The following is a 17,891-nucleotide window of genomic DNA, read 5'->3' as shown; positions in this document are numbered from 1 at the left end:
TTCGGTTTATATTGTGGGGAAAGTTTATGTTTGAGGTAAAATGACATAAGAACGCATAAAAATAAGAAAATATTGAAGGCTGTCTGCCCATTAAATACTGGGTACCTAGGTACTACACAGTTCATAATACAATCTACTACCGAAATTTAGTTTTATCTATTCATGTTCAAAAAACTTTTTTGTAAGTAGCATAAGTGAGGCCAATTTGTAAACTTAGTTTAAGGTATCGCACAATACCTAGCCAACACGATTTATATTTTCAGAATTGATAGTTTTTACATACTTACTACTACTTACTTAGGTATTAACAAAATGAGTTTAATCTTTTAAATCGACTTGAAAGTTTCGTAAGAGATCGTTTAAAAAATATAGTTATCTAAAATGAAAGTGTAAAGTTAAACATTAAACAATATGATATACTTACCTACAAACAATTTATAAAGACCCAATGATTTAATACCTTACATTTATTTATATTAAAATAGTTTGTGTCGTGTTAAAAGACAGTTTAGAAATAATAGTCGATCAATTATTTGTCACGAAGCAGTATTTATCTTGTCACACGATTAATAATAGGCAATTATATTATTAACTAGCTTAATGTTGCCCCGACTCCGACCGAGTAGACGTGCTTTTGTTAGTTTTTTATTTGTTCACGTCTTCTCTTATTATCCTAATGCAATCAAAAGCCATTTCATTCAGTGGTTCTTGAGTCATAAGACTAAATGTGTAACTACCTAAAGGCTGAAGCTACTTAAGGTTATCGCCAGGATCTGTAGAAATGAAGATACAACGAAAACGAGATGGACATAAGTAAACTTTTTCGTAAATACAGACCATTGAAATTTGAAATATCCTATTACGCTGTAAATTACGTTATTCACACAATACTTTTCTATAGACGTGGTGTTCGAACCACACCCTCAGCAGGGGCGTAGCTACCGCCGTATCTGTCGTATCAATTATACGGGGCCCCCGCGCCAAGGGGGCCCCCAACGTGCGCTTTTGTGAGAAATCTTTACCCTTCCTACGGGCCCCCAAACAAATTTTTATACGGGGCCCCGCCAAGACACGCTACGCTTCTGACCCTCAGACACAGTGGTACGGGCCACAAGGGACATGGCAATTATCAGAATATAAAACGAATGAAATACACTTCAATAATTCACTGAAACTTAATAACTAAATAAGAGCTTATTTTCAGCAGATAATTAAGAAAACTTTGAAACACGAAGTAGTCTCTAGAATCTTATTTATTTCCAAAACTTATTCGCTCAAAATACTTCCATCTTAGACTTTCATATTGCGCTCAACGAAGCAAAAGGCACGTGCGTCAAACTTCAACAAGACTTATCAAAACGAATTCGTCAGTCTACAAAGAGATAAACTGTGTCAAACTGAACTCCATTCATATGAATAGCAAATTAATCGTTAAAAATGTACTGCGATCCAATTATATATCAAGTGTCTTAACTCTACACGAATTGCTTCATAAATGAGGCTTGTCACAATCAATCATGCTGTTGTTGGCAACTATTTGCAAACGAGTCGTGTAGACAATACGAAATGTGGAATATTTGTCTTGGGGAATTGGAGTTAGTCACTGAAAAACAATGTGTATTGGAGATAGATCTTAATTTAAACGTGGCTATACTTTGAGTCTTGAGATTCTGTTGGGCATTTTATCTATTTTATACTAATCTATACTAATACTAGCGGTCCGCCCCGGCTCCGCCCGTGGTACATATGAAAAATAGATGTTGGCCGATTCTCAGACTTACCCGATATGCACAGAAAATTTCATGAGAATCGGTCCACCAGTTTCGGAGGAGTATGCAGACTAACATTGTGACACGAGAATACTAATCTATACTAATATTATAAAACTGAAGAGTTTGTTTGTTTGTTTGAACGCGCTAATCTCAAGAATTACTGGTCCGATTTGATAAAATATTTCGTTGTTTGATAGCCCATTTATCGAGGAAAGATATTAAGATATACCAACAGAAGCGGAGCCACGCGGGTGAAACCGCGGACCGCAGCTAGTAATATGATATAATATATCTTGAATGGTTATACATTCGTGGGTCTGCTAATGTCCTGTACGTGGCAGAGTCATTAGGATAATGTCAAAAAGAATTCCAGCATTAATATGGGTACGGTTTGTTCATATTTAAAGTTCGTTCAGTTATAATCTTACCGTCCCGTACATTTTCAATTAAACGCTAATGTAAGTAAATATCGATTAAAATGACGTGATGACTTAATACTTTAATAGTGAATTTAATTTGGAATAGTTTCCGTCAAGTGTAAGTGTGTGTTGGTTGTTTTTCTCCAAAATTTGGTCTAGTACAGTCATGAGTCAAGTACAATTACGCCTTTAAATTGCTATTTATCAGACCGTTATAGCATTTGAACTTGAATAAAACCTGACCCTGTCATATAGTGGTTTACAAACTTTATCTTTCATTGTGGTTTTTTTATAGCCACATTATTGTAACAAACGCCAGAAACCATTTCCGACATGGCTTAAAGTTGGAAACCTAATTAATTCGTTGGAAGTCATCCCAAAGGAGCAAGCTGTAGAAAGTACAAGTTATTATTTTAATTGTGGAAAGTATAAAGTTTATGAATAATTGACAACATTGGTCAATTGGGACCAGCGCGGTGTCATATTTATCACAATTACGAGAAACTTTCAATTGGCCTTTTATATAATTGGTCACTAAAATGTTATTCTCTCGATGTGCGGAACTCTACGTCAGCGCTTTGAAGATATAAAATTTTCTTACACTTCTGCAGTTTTTTCGTCGGATATAATGAAATTTTTCCGGGTGATATTTGTCAGAAATGGTGCAATCCTGTTATATATTTGAAGTTATGTGATAGATCCTATTGAACACTATACGGAATATTTTTATTCACTTCTTGGATTATGTTGTTGCGGTGGAAATTTAATATGTCCGACAATGAAAAGATTAATTACCGATATGAAGTGTTTAGTTGTTATTTTTTATTATTATTATTCACAAAATTTCCACGTGTCCCGAAACGTGTGGAAATTTTGTGGACACAGCTGTGGACACTTCATTATACTTTAACCTGGGAAATCAGGTAGAATACAATAACAATCATTTGGAAAAAAATCTAATTCCAGATCTACTGGAACCTAAGGAACCTGTGGAATAATTACAATAAATAATTTTATTTGTTTTAAATGTTACGAAGTGTTCCTTCATTGATGATTATGAGTTATTGACTGAAAATCTATTTATCAAATACGATCGACTAAAATATATTGGCACGAAAATAGATATGCCGGTGTTCAGTTATAATAAATATTATTTATTATCGCGAGAATAGGTATATAGAATAGGTATAGAATAGGTAACGAGGCGTGTGACGACTATTTTATGGGAAGTGGCAAGGTCAAACGTCATTTAATCATTTTCTTCAAACCAAAATATCAGGTGATAAAGCTTGACTCTTATTGACTTATAGAAAAGGAATCTGACGCAGATAATTTCAGCAAAGGAAGGGAAACTGACGTGTAGAAGTGGAAAGAAATCGAAATTTACCTCACAGATTTCAACTACAGTCTACATACTAACCGTAGGTACTTATTATTAGTTGCATTGGGCTGTAGCTAGAGCAAATGGAAATGAAACTGACAAAATGAAAATGAATTTCCATTCATTTGCCGTGTTCTGCAAATTACACGTAGCTACGCGATGAAAATTTAAAGAATATGAGGCAAATCCCATGCGTGCAAGCGAGCAGCACGTTAAGACGATACACAAAAAAAAATCTACTGCTTGGCGGGCGGAGTCTAATAGCTCGCTATCGCGAACGCGGGTGTGCGCGAAGTCATTCTTGCAAACTCGCCGCGCTGCCGCTGGCCGACTCGGGACAAACATGTATGGAGTCGTCATACAGTTATAATATTATTCTTATACATATATTTAATTGTTGATTTATTGGTTTTATTTTCTTGCTTATAAACAAATAATCTTCTTTTTAACAACTACTTAGACATTATTAATAATTATTATTATTTCGTAATGTTTACTTTATTACAAAATAATACAGGTTATAAATAATCTTTAAAATAACAAAAAATATTGTTACTCTGAAAAAATGAAATGGTACTCAATAACGCGGACTACTGAATGGATTTAGATAGAATTTGATGCTGACGTAGATATTACGTCATGCCCAGAAATGAAAGGTACTATGTATTTCTGAAAGAAGTTATAAACCATAGAAATCTAAATAACAAGACACTAGAAGTCGTAAGCGTGCGTGACCTTGTCGCCACTCAGGTGATTTGCACATCACCAGTGCATTCGTCACTGTTCAGTTGCTCTGGAGACGTATGAGTGTATACATGGTGTGTTTCAGCAATTCCCATTGCGGAAATTCTTCCACAAGTTGTAATTATACTTATAAAGGAATAATATTTCATCGGAAAATATTTTTGAAGTGAAACTTCTTTATCGGGGGTGGACAAAAATTTTGTGTAACATTTTTGCGTTACGTTACGCCGCGCGCGTGACATTTTTGCGTTACGCCGTACTCGTGACTATATACATGTTATATTAAAGTGATCAGCAAAATCAAAGGGTTTGTTTTAATTCTAATTCCAGTGAATTTATAAAAAAGTAAATAAGTAATTTGACTATATACATGTTATATTAAAGTGATCAGCAAAATCAAAGGGTTTGTTTTAATTCTAATTCCAGTGAATTTATAAAAATTAAATAAGTAATTACATCTATTTTTCTAATACTTAGGTGTAATAATGGTATTTATTTTTCTAAGTTATTTATGATTAACCTCACTTTTTGATTGTATTTTTCAATACACTAACACGTGGGTGGAATTATGGTATCTATTTAATTTAATAATTTATATAATATAATATATATAATTATATTATTTATATATTATATATATATATATATATATATATATATATATATATATATATATATATATATATATATATATATTTATAAATTATTTATATAATTATAATATAATATATAATTTATAATTTAATTGTGGTATTTATTTTTCTAAAATTGTATTTAAAGTTAACCTCAGTTTTTGATTGAATTTTTTAAAACATTAATAAATCTATGACTCACGTTAACACGTGTTTGCTTGATTGGTGTTCATATATGATTTTGTGAATTCAATATTTATAAGAATAAACCTCAAACTCTTTATGTCCAATCAAAATATGCATGTGCTTTGTTTCTAAGAATTACAAAAGACCCTAAACTTTGATTACTTTTACGATAATAGCCATTGACTATTATACTGGGCCAGATGTGGATACAGTTACCTATTCAAATTGTTTACAATACAGCTGAGCCGGTCGTTCTACAGATATAATTCTCCAAAAATATTAACCAAATGTGGTCGCTTAATGCGGTATGTCGTAGTAAACAATGCCGTAAAAACCAATGTTTTCGATAAGGCGGTCATATAACATTCAGCAAGGACCTTTCATTTTGGTCAATTTAACCGGTATGTTGTTATAAACGATGTCGCCATAAACGGTTTTGACTGTATTTAAATAGGTAGCGAGGAGCGAAGCGACGAGCGTGTTAGACTAACGTATTTCTGTAATATTGTATACAAGCTGTGCCGCGCGGTTTCACCCGCGTGGCTATGCTCCTGTTGGTCTTAGTTACGAAGTAACTATTCTCTAATCTGTGGTCTTAGCGTGATAATATATAGCCTATATTACTCGTGGATAATGTAGCTTTCGAATGGTGAAAGAATTTTTAAAATCGGTCCAGTAGTTTATGAGCCTATTCATTACAATCAATCAAACAAACAAACAAACAAAGTTTTCCTCTTTATAATATTAGTGTAGATAGTAAATTATTTTTTGAAAAATAAGGTCATAAAGAAGTTTCACTTCTTACGTGTGTACTCTAGTACACGCACACATTTTTTTTTTTAGAAATAATGCCGTTTTTCCTTAAAATTATAGAATATTTACAAGTATTACGAGTGTCACCATAGTAATCGAAATAACAATGAATGACACAGTCGACCATTCTTATTATCACGTTTGTTCGTATTGGAGCAAAAAGTCTCATATACTTAGGGATGTTATTCTAAAATAAACTGTAAATTCGTGCGTTAGGATACATATTCAAAAGCTTAATTTAATAGATAAGTTAGTTTTCACTAAAATCAAGCTGTCCAATAAAAGGCATAGTTTACTTATGTGTACTGTTTAGCTTTCGGTTTGAATGTGTTGATTTTGGCGACAGCGGTTTTCATACGAATTATGACATTATAGCACTTCTATGTGTCTTGTTATTTAGATTTCTATGTTATAAACCCTAATTCTTCTCAGTCAAAGTCAAGAGTGGAAGATATCGCTAATACAGTAAAACTGATGCGAAACTTTGGATGTTAATTTGTATATTTTTTTGTTAGTTGTTACTTAATCACGTCAAGACTACATTACCAATTTTGATAAAATATAGCTAATTGCCTGGATTTACACATAGGATACTTTTTATCCGAACTGAACACTTCTGTGGGATAAGACAGGATTCACGATATAATCTAATTCCACGCGGGCAAAGCCGCGGTCGGAATGATATTTTTTTAAATAAAAAAATTGTTTAAAAAAAACACAAAATATATTGACGCATGTATTTATTTTTTGCACTCTATTATAATTGTAATTATTCATTACAAATAATCAAAATAAAATAGCCAGAACAAAGTTAGGCCCTGGTAGGGTAGGTAGGCAGGTACAGCAATGTGAGACGAACACTGGCTTATTTATACCAATAATAATGTATTATAAACATTAAATTAAGTTTACTTTCTAACAACAAAAATACATAATATTAGCTAACGTGAAAGCGAATCAACCAATCATCCCACAAAAATAAAATGTGCACACAAATATTCATCCAAATCGGTTCATGTCATTAGGAGGAGTGACTGCAGCGCCATCTTCCGGGCCCAATTGTGTTTCCAGATCACCCAGGAACTCAATTTAATATACTTACACAAAATTTTTCGAAATGAAAACTCACATTACTATGTAAATATGAATATAAACCTGTTTTATTACTAAGCAATTTCCCGCACAGGTGTAGTAAGTATAAATGAAATAAATATCAACATCAAATTCTTTATACAACATACTTATCTACCACCTTCTAAGAAATGTAATTCTTGAAATTATTTCGTATTTTTTTTAAATATAATACTACTCCAATGAGCTCCTGTTCCATATTATGTCCGCCATACTTCCACTAAGTTCACCATGATTTTTTATTTCTTTGCACTTTGTTGCTTTTTGCTAAAAATGGAATCATGCGATAAAACCAGTAGAGCTTTGATAACATACATTTTTGACTGAATAAAGGTACTTACGAAGGAGTGGATTCACATTGTGAACAATCTGTGGGTTTATTTTCCTTCTGGATTCCGGATTTCTGAACAGATTATTTATGCTATAAATGAAAAAATCTAACACATTCGTTATGTACTTAAAACAGGGGTACATATCAAACATCGTCTATAATACAATTATCATCAAATTTAAAATAAAACCAACTTACTTCATTAATTTGTTCCAATTGTAAGCATTCTTTTTCCTCCAACCTTTATGTTTCTTCTTCTTATTTTCTTTATTGTCCCCATTTGTCTCATTTTGTCTTATCGTGTTGTCACCCTTTTTTACGATTGCGCGAGCGACACAAGTTCCCCGTGTGACGGCCGTAGCGGGAATGACTCGTGCAGCGATCGGGGTAGGAAGGTACAGGGCGGCTCTCGATATATTGGCTGGTCGCGCGCTAATTTCAAGTATTTCTTGTTTATTTCAAAACCATCGCATATTTCAAAATTCTAACACGGTAGACGTATAGGTTGTATATTTTATAGTTAATATCCAAAAAGTCGTAACTTTACGTTTGTTATTTTGAAGATGCCAGAGATTAAAAAAAAATAACAATGATAACTTTGTATTTTTTTTCTATCGAGAAAATATCATGGAATCATGTTTCTAAAACGGTAGACGTATTGTGTTACTATTGAACTTTCTTGTCAAGAATTTTCATCACGACAACTTTAATAATATAAAAATTACGAAGGTTTGAAAAGGGCCGTAAATGTTAGAAAAATTAATTCATCACCTTAATTGAAATCTGCGCGTCTGGCACCTTAACTGATACTGATCTTTATATTCTTCCTCATTCAACTTATATTATTGACAATTTTATACAAATCTCAAAGACTTGAAGAAGTATGAAGTTAATATACCCGTCATGATATGGAAGATCAAGTTTTGATTCAGATATTACTTTGACCAATAGAATTTTGAACTCACCCATTACCGAAGTTGGCACACGAATTAGTATATACAATATACATTTGTATATTTATCATGATAATATCTCGTCTAGAACAACATCCTCGGGGACAGGAAGCGCTCATGCCATGTTATATAACTAATGAATCGAGTTATGTGTGTAATGGTCTCGAATGTTCCATCTAACCCTGCTCAGGAGATTTGATGTGGACTTTACTTGATGATGTGCAATCTATATGTTTGTGTTGTGTTTATTGAAATGTCGATTTGCCTTAGAATTCAAAGCTGAAGTGAGTCGAAGCATTTCTTCAATCTTACTTGGTCCAAAGTTTTCTGGTACAAAGATATAGAGAACGCAGTGTTTAAAGAAGAAGCAGTCTATTGTGGATATTTTTGCTAGTTAATATCTTGTTAATCATAGCTTTAGATCATACCATAAATTGTTAATATTAATCAAGTGTTTTTAGCCCAGAAAAAGTGTATAAGAGCTATAGCGGGTGTCGGTCCTCTTGTAAGCTGTAAGCCAATTTTTCAGCGGCTGAAAATTCTTACACTTCCCGGTATGTACATTTTAGAAACCATAATTTTCGTCAAAAAGCATCATAACTTATTCACAACCTTTGAGGATAGCTCGCTTTTCATTACAAGAGACCCGACGCGTTTGCGCATGCCTTTGTGTAGAACTGCACTCCTTAACAGGAATAGCTATGCAATGGCTATCAAAATTTTTAACCATCTTCCTAAAGAGTTTAGATCACTGCCACTTAATAAATTAAAATGGCAACTAGTGAAATTCCTCGCAGAGCGTTCCTTTTACACATTGGCAGAATAGTTACTTCAAATATAAATTTTGACTGTGATTGATTGACTTTGTTAATAGACCGGGAGATACTGACACAAAATTTCGAGTCATTTGTAACAGGATGGCGGTTCTACAGGGGTCTTAGTACGCAATGACAAAAAGAAAAACGATGGCGTGAACGCTGGTACCGGCGGCTTAGTCGCGTGGGCGTTAGTCGAACTCGTCGGAAAATAGCGAAAGTCAAACGATTTGTAACAGTATGGCACTTATTTTTCCTGTAAGTTTGAGGATCAACAAATATAAATACAAAATTTCAAAGATCTAAGTGTTGGAAATCCTCACTTATATAAATTAATAATAAATTAAGTTTTCAAGTATAACAGCACTTTTTCCCCCTACTAGAAGTATGGCAAATATAATAATGGTCACATTTTATCAAATACTCTCCAAAAATCCAAATGCAATACTGGTACAAAAAGTTTGGCGAAATAAAATTTTTTTGCAGATTTTCGGCGGTATGGCGACCATTTGGAATCGTCCGAAAAGTATGGCATGGCGATTTTCGTAAATGGCTGCACGACGATAGTTACCTGTGCAAAAGTTAGCCTGGTACAAATGGTTGAATGATTGTTTTATTTAAATCAACACATTCGCGTCGGTATGGCGGGCTGTAAGTCACACCGGAAAAGTATGGCATGACACTACCGCCTACTACTTTTTTATGGGCTATCGGTAAATTCTAAAATTTTTGTGTTACAAATCGTTTGACTTTCGCTATTTTTCCGACGAGTTCGACAAACGCCCACGCGACTAAGACACCGGTACCAGCGTTCACACCATCATTTTTCTTTTTGTCATTGCGTACTAAGACCCCTGTAGAACCGCCATCCTTGTTACAAATGACTCGAAATTTTGTGTCAGTATCTCCCGGTCTATAAATAATGATTGTAGAATGTGAAATGTAATGATAATGAAAATAATAAATGAAATTTTGATTTATAATTAAGTGACATAATTTGCATGCTGTTAATAACGGCTGAACATGCTGGAACTCAATTGTTAACATCTATGTATACCATGTTTTTTGGCAAATAAATTAATTTGAATTTGAATTTGAATTTGAGATAATATTGAATTCTTCTGGCCTCACTTGCTTTCGCTTGTAAAAATTTTTAGCTGAAAGATGTTGTTGATTGCTTAAATGCGCTAATCTCAGGAACCACGGATCCGATTTGAAAAGTTATTTTACTGTTAGATAGGCCATTTACCGAGGACTATATATCATCATGCTAAGAGCAAAAGGAGCGGAGCAATGCTGGTAAAATCGCTAGTTATTTAATAGTTTTATTATCTTACGATACATTAATGTATACATTCACTTATATACCTACTCTTATTTACTCTACAATCAACGTCGTAATTACGTACCAATTAATGTCCAACAATACAGTCAACACATCCCTTTCGATTAGGATTTAGGTCAATAATTCGAACAGCGCCATCACGCAACAGTGAAGACAATGAAATGCTTTTGGCAACGGGATTCGTGTCACAGCACTGCAGCGTTAATTCATTGGACTACCTAGTGGTTATCTTTATTAAATACGTAGTGGGTAGTATGCATAAATAAAGAGACAATGTTTAAGTGGATATTGTGAATGAACAATGCATTTTCTGTAAATTTTGTATTGGCATTGTCCACTATTGTTATCTATTGAATTATGAATTTTCTTCATGAACTAATGAATCAATGCTATCCTATACATAAATAGATCGACTAATTTCTATCTCACAGACTCAGTAGTATAGCTATTTACAATATATATTTTTTATAAAAAAAAATATATTTTTTATAGGTAAATATAATTTGGTTTTATATATAAAAATTCATAAACATTTTCATAATAATTGTACATATATGTATATATATATACATCAACAAAAGTCAGAGTCCGTCATTATTACATCCCTCACCTTTAACCGTGGGCGGATATCCTTTATTTTTAATGCATTATCCGTTTCGGGTAGGTATCAGCCGGGTAAAGGATAATTTAGATCCCGGTAGAATGAAGAAGAGTATTCGTAATAATTTATTATTGCAATAATTGTACTATATAATGTACAATAAAATACGTTTGTAATGTATCCCACAACCAATTAACAATTGAAGTTGTTATGTTAGATACTTATGTATTGTACCTACATTCTTGAAGAGATAAAAAATTATGTAGTTAATAAGATCTATACTATATAATAATATAGATATAGTATGTACCGAAATCCTTTAATATGACCTAAAATTGTCGGAGTTGTAACTTAAATTGCATCCAACACCCCCGTGACGGGTTGAACATAAATTTTATCCTTATAGGTAGGTACGTTATCCCATAAAATTTAAAACATAATCCACAGTTTTCCTATATAGCATCAGTTCCTTCATTTCAAGTGTGCTCTAGGTGGTGTGAACATCGCTATTTATATTTTATTCTAACAATTACAAAGCTGAATAATAATTCTACATATCATTTTGGCTTCATACTCCTGGCTAAAGCCAGTCATAATTAATTACGAACTCTAATAACTTGCACACTTCGTTTCATCAAACCAAAAGCCCTCAAGAATATTATTTATTGAATCCATACATCGAGCGTCTTACTGCTTATTACTCTTATTTAATGCTGAAAAATAAACCATTGGAAGTTTCGTCTGGCTACACGCCAATCGACACATAATAACACCGCTAATACTTCGAGGTGATTTAATTTAATTATTCGTTTGTTATGCCGCAAATTCTCGCTACACCTACCCATCTACTTGGGTAATTATTTTTATTGAGACTGACATGCACGAATTATATTTTGAGTTTTATTGGCTATTTGAATTGCGTTAAAATATAAAAGAAGATTCAAATTCCAGATTAATAAGAGTCCAATAAAAACTGCTTTTATTAAAATTATAGAGGAGATAAAAAAGGAATTTTATACAAGTAAAAGCAAACAAAAAGCTTTGAACTATGATGATAGGTTCGCATACGAAACAACTTAGTTCAAACAGTAAGGATATGTAGGAAATGCATTCAACTTCCGCGGCAGTTGAGCCAGTTGTCGATAGCATGTATTGGAAAATTTGATTGGAAGCTATAGTTTATACCACATGTTTATTTTCAATAGTATTGAGTCAATACACAGCAGAAGGCTTACGCCTAAGACTACATAGACTACAGGCTGTGTGTGATAAGTGAAAAGGTAATAGAAGCTTTGTGAAAGGATTTCTGTTTTAGGGAAGGGTAAGGGAATGTTTGATATAAACAAACGTAGGTAATTGTATAGGGGGACAACATATTGATTCTTGTGAAATGTTGGGGTGGATAATATAGGTACATATAGTATAAATATAATATGTATATTGTAAATACATTTCATACCTATAATACAAATCATCTTGTATAGCATATAAAAATGTACTAAAACTTGATGCCAAGAAGCTTAGAATCGTAGCTCTATAAGAGGCATTTATTGTTTAAGTCAATTGGAAAACTTTAATTCAGCATTATTGAATTGAGCCGTATCTCAGCACAATTCGATTGAATTATGCACAAACTTAATGCATTGAGAAAAATTAAAGTCTTCATAATACACTCTACGCTTTCAACATCTTCCGCTCGAACAAATTAGTTTTTAACACATAATAAATATTCACATCTGTTGTCTAGACAAAAGTCTGGATAAGAAGAGTGACGTTGTAAGTGCGTCACACCTTGCCAGCTATGTGGGTCACGGACCACGGTACTAAAGTCAGGAAAACTTAATTTTACTACAGAAATGTCGTTGTTTACGCTGTATAGTGTAGAGAAGTTACTAAGCTTTATAAATCATACAGGTAGAGGGGGTAATGAATTAAGTGGCTATATGGGTAGTTAAATTGTTCATCGTAAATGAGCCTTCACAAAAATAATGAACTAAATTTTAATAATAGTAAATAATCATTCCAAAAAAAATGAATGAAGTAAAAAGAAGAATTTCGTAAAATCGACAAAACTAGATGATGCTTTCTTGTTAACAAAATGCTTACTGAACTGCTCTCGTTTTCTCTCCCTGAATTGTCTTATTATTATTTGAGAACAATTCTTTCTAGTATGATTATGATTTGTATTTCGTGATCAAAATATCGAATGAATTTCTCAGTTCTTTACAGTTTCCACTGAAAATATTCAACAGATTGAGTACCTAACATAGTAAAGTTATATATATTAGATTATATGCCAGCAATGATAGTAAATTCAAAGCATAACAAAACCTAAGTACAAGTTAATTCACGTAAACATGAAAACAACGGCATAGTTCATACCAATTGAACAGGAAAACGTCTTTCACTGTTTGCATCTTGAGGAGTACTATAGGAATAAATGCATCGTAAGCATGCGTTTGATTTAAATAGTATGTGAAAGTGTTATTTTCATAGATACAACCATGGTCACACGATTCCACACATCTTTAATTTATAAATTTAAGTACAATAATAGGCAATAAGTACAAGACTTATAAACTGCCTTAGACAGAGGCGGATCGTGAATTTATGGGGCCCTAGGCTGAAACGACTTAGGAACCTATAAGTACTCAACTAATAGCCAAGACAAAAAATTGTTCCTATGATGATATATAATGATAACCCTTATAAAGAATTATAATTGAATCCAATCGTTGAAGAAAGCCTTCTTCTACGATCTATAAAATGATTACGAATAGGTCGGAGTAAAATTAAATCGCTGCTGTCGCATTATCAATTAATTGCTTTAATTTTAATCAATTATTTGTTTAAATTTCATGGTATGAAGAGAATATCTGTATCCTTATAGTCTGTATCATTTTAGTAATTGTTTTGTAAATACAAATTGTTTAGTATATAATATATAGGTACAATATTCTAAAACAGGACGAAGATTATAATGTATTTATTAAAACAAAAAATGTTATCAAACATTTATATATTTAGAATTAGTACCTATGTTTTAAAACCTTTTCCAAATATAAACCACTGATGTTTATACTTTGCTACATACATATCTAAATCCCTTTTAAACAGTGTATTTATTATTTTAACTAGGTATTTGTGGGCGGTGTTTATTTTCCTTCGTCGTAATTTAAATTATACAAACAATGTAAAAAGGTCACTGCAAAGTGCTTTCTACACTATCAAATCATACTTAGCCCCTTTAAATAAACAAGTAATAAATCGTAATGGACCCTCTACACCACAGCTCTACACAATGGACAGCGTTGGCCCAACAAATGCTCGTCGATGTTTCACGCCTTTACGGCGATTATGAATAAACATCTACAATGACGGCATTTTAGCATTTAGCCCCTCTACACTATCGTGATTGCCTCCACTCGCCCAAAGCTGCTTATTGTTCAGAGGACCCATAACAGGAAATGTTATTAGTTATAACAACTAAATTAACAACAAAATTAATAATTAATAAACTTCATAAGGCTGTGGCATTGTGCCGAAATGAGATGCTCAAGAAATCTCCGCCTTATTAGCAGAACTAATTTTCGCATGGCTAATTTTAAATGACTCTTAATTGTCACAACGCTTAATATTAATTTAAACTGTGTACATTTTATATATTTAAAATAGTGTGTTGTTATGAACAGCTGACATTTTACTGTCCACCAACAAATTAATCTCTTCATCAAAGGAAAACTTTATTTTAATTAACAAGTTTTTATTAATTTGGATAACAATGTAAATAAAATTTCTGATAGAAATCGTAATAATATACATATTATAATTATGTTCATAGGCTATATTTAATCGTATAAAATGTTGGCTCAATCATCTTATAGGACATCTTATAGAGTCTAATAAGTAATAAATACTAACTAATCCCCTAGGAGAATGTGAACGCAAGCCAAAAAACAATCAGATGAAAATAATTACATTTCTTCTTACAAACAAGAAGTGTGTTTATTGACTTAAATTTTCATGGTATTACGCTCTGCATAAACTTCTCCACGATTGTAATTTTTTGTGTCTTAATTCCGTTTTCCAGCTCCAGATTTTTATTATAATACTCTACTAATTACTAAATATTTACATATCCTACCAAAACAAATACCCTTATCACTAAGTACATAATGCAACTCATATAATAGTACTATTACGATAATGACATAATTATATAATAAGAGGAGGTAAGACAAAAGATGACGTACAACGTGCGTCATTGGTCGGAAGTAGGTCAGGCCGGCCCTGGCCTGAGGGCGCAAGGCACACGGTAATTAGCCGTAAACTCGAATATCATAAGGTCTAATTTCCTATCACACCTAGAGTTATTTAAAGGATAGAAATCAGTTTGTGGAAATACAACAAATAGTAAATCAATCAAGAAACGTATATAGATCAGTAAAAAAAACTAATAGATCAGGTGTACCACAAGGAAGTGTGCTCGGCCCGTTTTTATTTCTCTTGTATATTAATGACCTACCGAAATCAGTGAAACACAAATCAGTTTTATTCGCAGACGACACTACCCTAATTGTTAAATGTACTGAAAAGGAAACGTACGAGAGAGATATAAATGAAGCAGTTAAAAATATTGTAAAATGGTTAGAAGACAACAATCTTAAAATTAACTTATTAAAAACAAAAATAATTCAATTTTATACAAAGAATTGCTCCAAAATAAACCTAAATATAAAGTGTGATAACCAAGTAATAGAACAAGTAGATCATCATAAATTCTTGGGTGTTTTGTTGGATGAAGGTTTAAAATGGAACAAACATATTGATTACGTTTGTGACAGAATTAATCGTTTCGTTTACGTATTACGGCGTTTAAGAGATACTGTTTCTATGAATGCAGCAATAAATGCTTATCATGCCTACGTTTCCTCTGTACTTTCGTATGGAATCATTCTTTGGGGACAATCTTGTGATGTGCGGAAGGTATTTGTCTCACAAAAAAAATGTATCAGAGCTCTGTGCGGTTTGAACCAAAGAGACAGTTGTAGACCTCTGTTTAGTAAATTACGGATCCTTACTTTGACTTGCATGTACATAAGAGAAGTATGTTTATTTGTAAAATATCACCCGGAATACTTTAAGAAGAAAGGAGAAGTAAATTCGCATATGTTGACAAGATACCAAAACAATTTACATTTCCCAACGTGTAGAATTAACACAGCTAAAAACAGTGTAATATTTATGGCTATTAAAATATATAATAAAATACCGGACAATTTCAAGGAACTACCAGTAAATTTTTTCAAAAATAAACTGACGAACTGGTTGATGGTGAAACAATTTTATGACATTGAAGAATTTATGACTTTTAAGTAGTGTAAACTGAATTGTGTGTGATAGTGTGTGATATAATCGTGTTAATCGTAGTGCGTTCGCGTAATTGTGAAAATTGAATTGTGTGTACATTTAAATAATTAAACTAATCAACTTTCTTTTCAATATTTGCACACCCAATCAATGGGTAGAATGTATTAGCCACATAATATTGTAATTAAAAACATCTATAATTTGTAACTACATTCTTGCAAATAAATATAATTTGAATTTGAATTTGAATTTGAATTTGAATATGATATGTGTGATCCCTTGGTTTTGATCATGAAAATGTTTTGGATACGGTATTGGAGTTTTTGTCTCGAAGAGGTGCCAATTAACTTGAGATGAAAAGAAACACGTAGTAGTAGGAATAAAATCACAACATTTTTTTAGACAAACCAAATTTCAGTAACCAGTTAAGTGTTTACTGATTTTAGGATATTTCCTCAAATTTGCTTATAGCGCAATTAGTAAAATGAAAATGATTAAATAAAAAATAAGGTAAAAAATCTATATGATTTACTATACGTTAAGATTGGCATTAAGCAGATTATTGTAGATAAGTTATACTATGTCCTCACCATCCGAATCGCAAAAACTAAGCTCCTATCCCAGGTAGATAGAATTTCGATTTTCGCATAATGATTTTAAGGGGAACAATCCCTAATCCCCAAGAGGAAGGCCTTTTCATGCCGCACTCCAAATAATCCCATTTCAAATCCTCAAATCCATTGAGATCGACATTTCTAGATTGCATACATACTAAACTTTATTGCGACTAATTTTTGACTAGTCAAAGTAGTGACGTTATAAATACGAAATATAAGTTTTTTTTTATTCTATTGCATAGCTTCTATCGCGGGCCTTGACCGCGGGGACCGAATCGAGAAATTCCGTAACGAAAAAACCTCACGCTCCCCACTCCGACGGACACGGAGATGTGGCTTGAAGGCATGCTATGCATAATGCAATAGCTGTACTGCGGCAGTCCCCGAGTGCCACACGTCTTTTTTGTTTTGACGTGACACCAAGAGTACAAGACCAATTTTTTTTTTAAAGCTATATTTATACTGAGTTACATATTTTTTTTCATCTCGATACAACCGTGGCGTAGCTGCAGACAACCTTCTAGTTCTACTCCTTTAAAGCGAAAAAATGTTAAACTTCGGCATAATTAAAAAATATGTCTACTTATTAAAAAAATTGTACTTTTCCACGTAACTGTCATTTATATCACAATGTCTAGTTACAGATGTTATTCAATGTACTTGCTTGGTTTGCATCATCTAATTGACGTGATCATTGTAAAAGCAATTGACATTGTAAAGCTGAATAGTACGATGGTTCTAGTTCTAGGTTATCTATTATACTTGTATTATACAATTTAAT

The 17,891-nt window shown here is 32.6% G+C and overlaps 1 protein-coding gene and 1 long non-coding RNA gene across 4 annotated transcripts in view; one reads left to right on the top strand and one right to left on the bottom strand.

Moving 5' to 3' along the window:
• The window catches only part of LOC149477387 (NACHT and WD repeat domain-containing protein 2), a 57,152-nt gene that overhangs the window by 3,681 nt on the left and 35,580 nt on the right, over window positions 1–17,891 (top strand). The window lies entirely within an intron of this gene.
• Window positions 5,970–8,187, bottom strand: LOC149477389 (uncharacterized). 2 transcript variants are annotated; one of them, XR_016317630.1, is made up of 3 exons: window positions 7,608–8,187; window positions 7,420–7,499; window positions 5,970–7,345 (listed from the first exon to the last, which is right to left on the bottom strand). It is a non-coding gene; the product is annotated as an uncharacterized LOC149477389 (long non-coding RNA). The 2 variants fall into 2 exon arrangements; XR_016317629.1 differs by having other exon boundaries at window positions 7,420–7,481.

The sequence above is a fragment of the Colias philodice genome, chromosome 25 (genome assembly GCF_061535455.1).
Source record: "Colias philodice isolate Cphi_HAF_F1 chromosome 25, ilColPhil1 Martin Lab GWU primary, whole genome shotgun sequence".
Lineage (NCBI taxonomy): Eukaryota > Metazoa > Arthropoda > Insecta > Lepidoptera > Pieridae > Colias > Colias philodice.
This window is presented reverse-complemented; position numbering and strand designations above follow the sequence as displayed.